We start from the raw sequence: 7,404 nt of genomic DNA, 5'->3' as shown, positions 1-7,404 counted from the left end.
TATTGATATTTCCACCTCCATGAAACTGCTGGCATGTGCGGTGCACATTTTAAAATCATATCAAATCAAATTAAGAGTGGTGTTTTTCACCAAATTGCATTTTGGAACATTCGCACGTAGGCCTACCGCCGTGTTCACATTGCTAAATTGTGAAGAAATAGTAGTTTATCAACATTTTAAGCTAAACATTCTGATCTATTCCATCAGCCTTATTAATTGATACAGCGTCTACCTCCACTACACAAGGGTATTTTGATACGCATCGTGGGGATTAAGAAATGAGTATACACAATGAACACTGAAAAATAAGTGGGTATATGACGTATACTTCCGTATACTCTCCACTACACCACTGAAAACATCTTACATGCATGTGACTCTGTAAAAGGATTTGAAAAAGTAACTTTTTGGGGCTCTGTTTTCCTGCCTATGTGTCAATTCCAAAGCTGTGCTGGCAGCTGGCCCATAATAATTAAATGATAAATCACTGAATTATCATAAACAAATAGCTGCTTGCACTTTTTGCAGGCTGTGTAGCCATCTACCCGGTTGTTGTCCTTGTCCACAATGACTCCAACATCTGTCCAAACTGGGGATTTCACTCGTGCAGCACCTTTTTCCACAATGGTGTATTACCCCATCATAACTTTTATTTGTATTTATACACTTATTTTAGCCATTTTCGCATGAGTTAGACTAGCCAGGGAAAGTAAACTTGGCAATGTATTCTCATGTAGGGAGGGAACATAAGCTCTGCACGTAAGACAAATTAGACTGTTTCAGCACCATACAAATAATGGACAGTTCCCTGCCCCACACTCCCTATGTCTGCCTCACCCGTCACAGAATGCAATTCGCAACAAAATGCAACACAAGCAACTGGGTTTGTAAAAAAAAGATTATCTTGATTTAAAACGTTTCTAATCCGCAATATAATTGTTCTGAAACGCAAGCCGACCCACAGGTTGAAGGAACGTTTTAATTCCACTCGACAGCTGATTTATTTTGCGGGTCACCTGTGGGGAAACGTGGGTGTTCGACCCGATGCAGGACTCTAACGCATGTTACTCTCAGTTCACCTCATATATCTCCATGGCATATCAGTGATGTGACCACCTTTAGTGGTAACAGAGTGGATATGGAGTGTACAGGGTAACAATAGTAGCTCACCCTCAAACACCTCCTAAATGATACATATTTGAAAGTGGTCTTTGCCCTACCTCCACACCCTATCATGAAAAGGTCTTGACTCTGAGTCTTGAGGTGAAGTACTATGAAATCTGAGACACACAGTGTCCCACCTGGCAGCTTCCTCAATCATTTATATGGCCGCACAAGCAGCGGGGGGGGGGCTGTTGTTGGAAACACTTGCCCGGGGCGACAAACAAACTCAGGCCTGGTAGTTACAGTGGTACTCTCCTTGTAGAGCTCCCTTCTCCTCACCTTACCCTCCGTCACTGAGGCCCCCGACCGGTCCATTGTTCATTAAATGCTGCCTACCACTGTTCCATGGCTCCCTGAAGTGTTCTGTGGAGCAACAATCAAACAGAATGTGGTCTGGGAGATGGTCAGGTGACCTGGGTCTTTAGAAGCTGCCTTATAGTGAAGGTGTGTGTGTGTGTGTGTGTGTGTGTGTGTGTGTGTGTGTGTGTGTGTGTGTGTGTGTGTGTGTGTGTGTGTGTGTGTGTGTGTGTGTGTGTGTGTGTGTGTGTGTGTGTGTGTGTGTATTGTTTACTGGTATAGTTTGGCATACTTCTAAAATGAAGCACTGAGATCACAACATCAGGGTGATTGGTGCACTTCTGTGTTAAAGTAAATTTAATTTGCCAGTGTGGGTTCAATGTAAAACTAATCTAACATTATGCACAGAGTACATTCATTAATTTCACTCTTTTTCATTATCATGGGAATTCTGGATCATAAAAATACAAAATGAACCAAAACAAAGTTGGGAGAATGTTTGAATTTAGAATTTTTGGTTGACAAAAGCAACAGTGCTGATTTGAAGTCAAGTAACAAAAATTGCCATGGTGATTGTATTCATAAGAATAAAATTGCATTTGAATATGATGATATCACAATTGAAAAGAGCAACTTTAGTAGAATTTAGAATGTTAGAATGTTTGGTTGATATGGCACCAAGGTTGATTTGGAACTCTGTTTTGGTGGCAGCAACCCCAAGACTAGGGTTGTCTCTCAATATGCATGCTACCGTGCTCCACACTCTCATGCTCCAAGTGCATTCTCCGAGGACGTTCTCTTGAGTACGTACTTGTGAGGACGAGAGTGTGGAGAACACATAAAACATTATGCTATAGAAGCACTCGCACTCCCCTACTGTATTACCTCACGCTGCACCTCCCCATTCACTGAACTTTCTTCCAGCCAGGACAATGGCAACAGTAGAGACAAAACAAGATATACAGTGCATTTGGAAAGTATTCAGACCCATTGACTTTTTCAACATTTTGTTATGTTACAGCCTTATTCTAAAATTGATTAAATGTTTTAAAAAATATCATCAACCTACATACAATACCCTATAATAACAAAGTGTAAAACAGATTTTTGCTAATTTGTACAAAAAATGTAAACAGAATTGAGCTCAGGTGCATCCTGTTTCCATTGTTTCTATAAGTTGATTGGAGTCCACCAGTGGTAAATTCAATTGATTGGACATGATTTGGAAAGGCACACGCCTGTCTATATAACGTCCCACAGTTGATAGTGCCTGTCAAAGCAAAAACCAAGCCATGAGGTCGAAGGAATTGTGTCAAGGCACCGATCTGGGGAATGGTACCAAAACATTTCTGCAGCATTGAAGGTCCCCAAGAACACAGTGGCCTCCATCATTCTTAAATGGAAGAAGTTTGGAACAACCAAGACTCTTCCTAGAGATGGCCGCCGGCCAAACTGAGCAATCAGGGGAGAAGGTCCTTGGTCTTGGAGGTGACCAAGAATCCGATGGTCACTCTGACAGAGCTCCAGAGTTCCTATGTGGAGATGGGAGAACCTTCCAGAAGGACAACCATCTCTGTAGCACTCCACCAATCAGGCTTTTATGGTAGAGTGGCCAGACAGAAGCCACTCCTCAGTATACGGCACATTTGCCATAAGGCATCTAAAGGACTCTCAGACCATGAGAAACAAGATTCTCTGGTCTGATGAAACCAAGATTGAACTGTTTGACCAGAATGCCAAGCATCACGTCTGGAGGAAACCTGGCACCATCCCTACGGTGAAGCATAGTGGTGGCAGCGTCATGCTATGGGAATGTTTTTCAGTGGCAGGGACTGGGAGACTAGTCAGGATCGAGGGAAAGATGAACGGAGCAAAGTACAGAGAGCTCCTTGATGAAAACCTGCTCCAGAGCACTCAAGACCTCAGACTGGGGTGAAGGTTCACCTTCCAACAGGACAACGACCCTAAGCACACAGCCAAGACAACGCATGAGTGGCTTTGGGACAAGACTCTTTCCAAATGCACTGTACACAAAACAAACGTTTTACTTCACATCTATTGATTGACCCTCATACATCTTAATCACCATCCTCCTCATCACATTTATCCCATCTTAAACCCCCTGCCCTCTCCCTTCTCTTTCCCTACTGTCTCCCTCCCACCTACCATCTGCACTGAACCAGCTAGGTAGAAAATCAAATCTCAAATGCTATTGTTTTTTTTTTTTACAGTTATGAAGTTTGCATTTGGTGACAATGGTGACAATCTAAGTCTGCAGTATTTTCTCTTGCCTGTAAAAATTGTAGGCTACTCCCCTGTCATGTTGAATGAATGTGTGCTAAAGATGAAGAAACACTTAAACAATTTTGAATGAAGTACGCATTCCAGAAGTGCCCTCCGTGCTCCATTTCACATACTTTGATTTGGACTCATACTCCGGCCCTCCCGTACTCCAATTTGCGTGCTCGGAACACGGTAGTATGTATTTTGAGAAACACCCTAGATGTTTCTGCTTCTGCTATCCAAAATTATAAATTTTTTAACAATGAGCTTCAATGCCCAGCGATTCCACCACTCCGTACCATGGATGGCACAAGAGCATCAGTATCTTCATATAAGACCATCAAATATCATCATCAATAGCTAGGTTTCCACCATGTTGGTGACAGATTTTCATGCAAATATTACAAAATTACCATGAAAACAATATGCGCATTTTCCCACCAGAGATGTGTTTCCATCAAATGTACTTGTTGCGGATAAAAGGCTGTGCGTGATGACGTAGTGCACATAAACATTACTTTTGCGGTTAAATCCCCATGTACCGAATAAAAAATACAAGTTAAATGGATTTTCAACTATACTGATGTTTTTAATCACAAAAAGAATGGTTCTATATAGCGAATGTTCCCACTCTGGTATTGGCACGTGTGCTATAGCCAACATTTCATAGATACAGTGCGGGTATAGCCTACATGATGAGATTATTATAGACAAAAGAGCAAGATTCTTTTTAGCCAGAATAAGACCCTCAATATTTATTAGAAAGTAGCATCAGGCTCATCACCCAGTGAAGTCCATCATAACTTTATGTTTTTGTTTTATGTCGACATTTGGAAAGTTTACAGACAAATGATCTGTTTCCGTCTGGCCTGTCGTGACATTTTTATATAGACATGAACTTTACTCTGATAAAAAGGTTGGATGGAAACCTGGTTAGTGGTAAGAATCAATCTATGTATTTTTAATAGGATTTGGTTCATTACTTATTTTTGTGAATTTCTCAACATTCCTTGTTTAAAATGCATTTAGGTACTTCAAGAAATGGTTTTATGTGTGACTTTATGTCAGGTCCTCCCAGGTTTCTCAGAGATCTTGCATTGTGAGTGGTACTGGAAGTCCCTAAACATGGCCAGCTTCCACTACCACAACCTGCCTGAGCAGGAGAAACAACGTCTGTTCCACAAGCACATGGAGATGAGGCGCAAGGTGATACTACACTTAATTATACAATGATGAAGCATACTGATGATGAATGATGAAGCAAACATACTAATATTTCTGTTTGGAGCTACTTTACAGTATACTGTACTCCTTGATAAATACTGAGACGTAAGACATCTATTACCCAGGTTTACCTCGATTCGAGTGGCATGCAATGAAGTTCTATGTTCAACAACGCAACATCAGTTTCTTTACCACCCCTCCCCTCCAAAAAATAAACGCCATCATGTCTCCGCAAGAGAATACAACCCAGCTGCTTTTCCATGCTTTGTTTCCATCTCCCTCGCTCTATCTCCCTGTCTTCAAACATAGCTTATTGGAGCTTTATGGGAAAAATGAAACCCGCACCATTATTATTTCAGCTTGTCTTGTTTTATGGGGCTAATATAATTTACAGACTTTAAAGCACACCCACAGGTGGCATACAGTAAAGTTTGACTGTTGCAATCAAGCCGTGTGACATGTTGTGATTTAACAAGCCGTGGGAGGCCCACAAAGAAAACAGAGGGAGCGAGAAAATTAAGGAGAAAAATACAAAACACAGACGGAAAATCAAGCAGATAAACAGCTGGAGCTACAGCCCAGGTAGTGGAGCCTTTGACGAGCATTGTAGCTAGAGGTAATTATAGAATTTATAATTACAGAGTGGGTGGGTCTGTACTCCTTATTTGTCTGTATCAGTCTTGATGAGGTCCCAGAGCGAATGCCTGGGCTTTAGCTCAGAGGACTAACATGATTTTCAGATCCCCAGACAACCTGAATCTGAAACTTGGTACGTGATTACATTTCAGAGATAGACAGTTTGTTTAGCTTTACATGTCAGTCAAGGGAAACACTTTGATCGGTGGAAGGTTCAGAGAGATGACTGGATAATACTGTCCTTTAGAGAGAGGGGAGAAAGAAAGAAAGAAAGAGAGAGACTCCACTCAAGCAGACACAAAACCAGTATGACCTGCCCACTCGATCACAGACCTTTAACAGGAAGTGGCAGCTTGCGGGAGAAATCCGTGGTGCATGATAAGAGAAACCAGGTGGACTGGACCATAGCAGAGCCTCATAGATATACCATATCCATTTCCTTAGCTTTCATCTCTCTCTCTCTCTCTCTCTCTCTCTCTCTCTCTCTCTCTCTCTCTCTCTCTCTCTCTCTCTCTCTAGTACAAGCTATATAACTCTTCTTTACTACAGCCTAACATTAAGCTGTTCTTTAACACCAATGGACTATGAAGATATCAGTTTATTCCATTCTTATTGGATAATGCTGTGGTATTCATTCAAATCATCTGTCCAGCAAAAAATAAAATCAATTATCTAATATTATTTATATGCCGACTCTGCAACCCTTTTGACAGAATGAGCTAATAATTTGTGATTTGACTCGGCCTGTAAATCACATTTTTATGGACTGTCACAATGGATTTAGTTGAGTGTCACATATCCTCTCTCCCTGAAGACAAGATGAGGCCTACTCACTTCAACATGCTATATCTACCTTTAGAAAATAATCTCTCTTCATGTGAGTACATAAATATGTTTTTGTTGCTGTTTAAACCTATAAGAGTTGAATACATCTTTAATGTTTGCATGTGTAACGTGGGGGACTAATAAGTATACATATTGAATCCTGCTGACTACGCCAAATGTAGGGCTACATATGCTCACTCAGATCTATTGATAATGTAGCATTTCCCATATATATAGTTACACCAGTAAGTTTTATCTAGATTCATGAGGGGTTGGTCTGTGTTGTTGATAAAAGGGGAACTCCACTCAAAAATGATATTTTTTCATTTTCATAAATTATTTGGATCTACTTAATTCAATTTTGGACAGTAGTTACATTTAATTGAAACAGGTATTTTTTTTTTTTTTTTTACATGAAATCAATAATACAGATCTACTTCATTTAATTGTGTTATTGAAACACTATTGAATTGAGAAATAATAATAAGAAATTATGAAGTCAGATAGACAAAATGTATTCAGGTAATCATGTTTCCACTCAAGTACCTCCCAAATGAATAAATTGTGTCAGTTCTTGCTCTTTGAGTTGCATTTGTCCTTAACTACTAAATAAAAAAACCACTTCTTTACATTTTATTTCCAATTAACAATGGTATAGTGAAGATTTCAGTAGGGAGATTTTTGCTCCCATCTGCTTCGTGCTCATCCATGTGCTTCTCTGCCAGTTCCTAAGCCAGCAGTTGGTACAGTGAACTAACCACAGAATTAACCACTGAGTTAAGTAAATTCTACAAGTGTCACGTCCTGACCAGTAAAAGGGGCTATTTGTCATTGTAGTTTGGTCAGGGCATGGCAGGGCGTGTTTGTTTTGTGTGTTTCGGTGTTTTTGGTTTAGGTTCTATGTTTTCTATTTCTATGTTTAAATCTAGTTTTCTATTTCTATGTTGGGTTTTTGGTAGGACCTCCAATTAGAGG

The sequence above is a fragment of the Salmo salar genome, chromosome ssa03 (assembly GCF_905237065.1).
Source record: "Salmo salar chromosome ssa03, Ssal_v3.1, whole genome shotgun sequence".
Classification (NCBI taxonomy): domain Eukaryota; kingdom Metazoa; phylum Chordata; class Actinopteri; order Salmoniformes; family Salmonidae; genus Salmo; species Salmo salar.
This window is presented reverse-complemented; position numbering follows the sequence as displayed.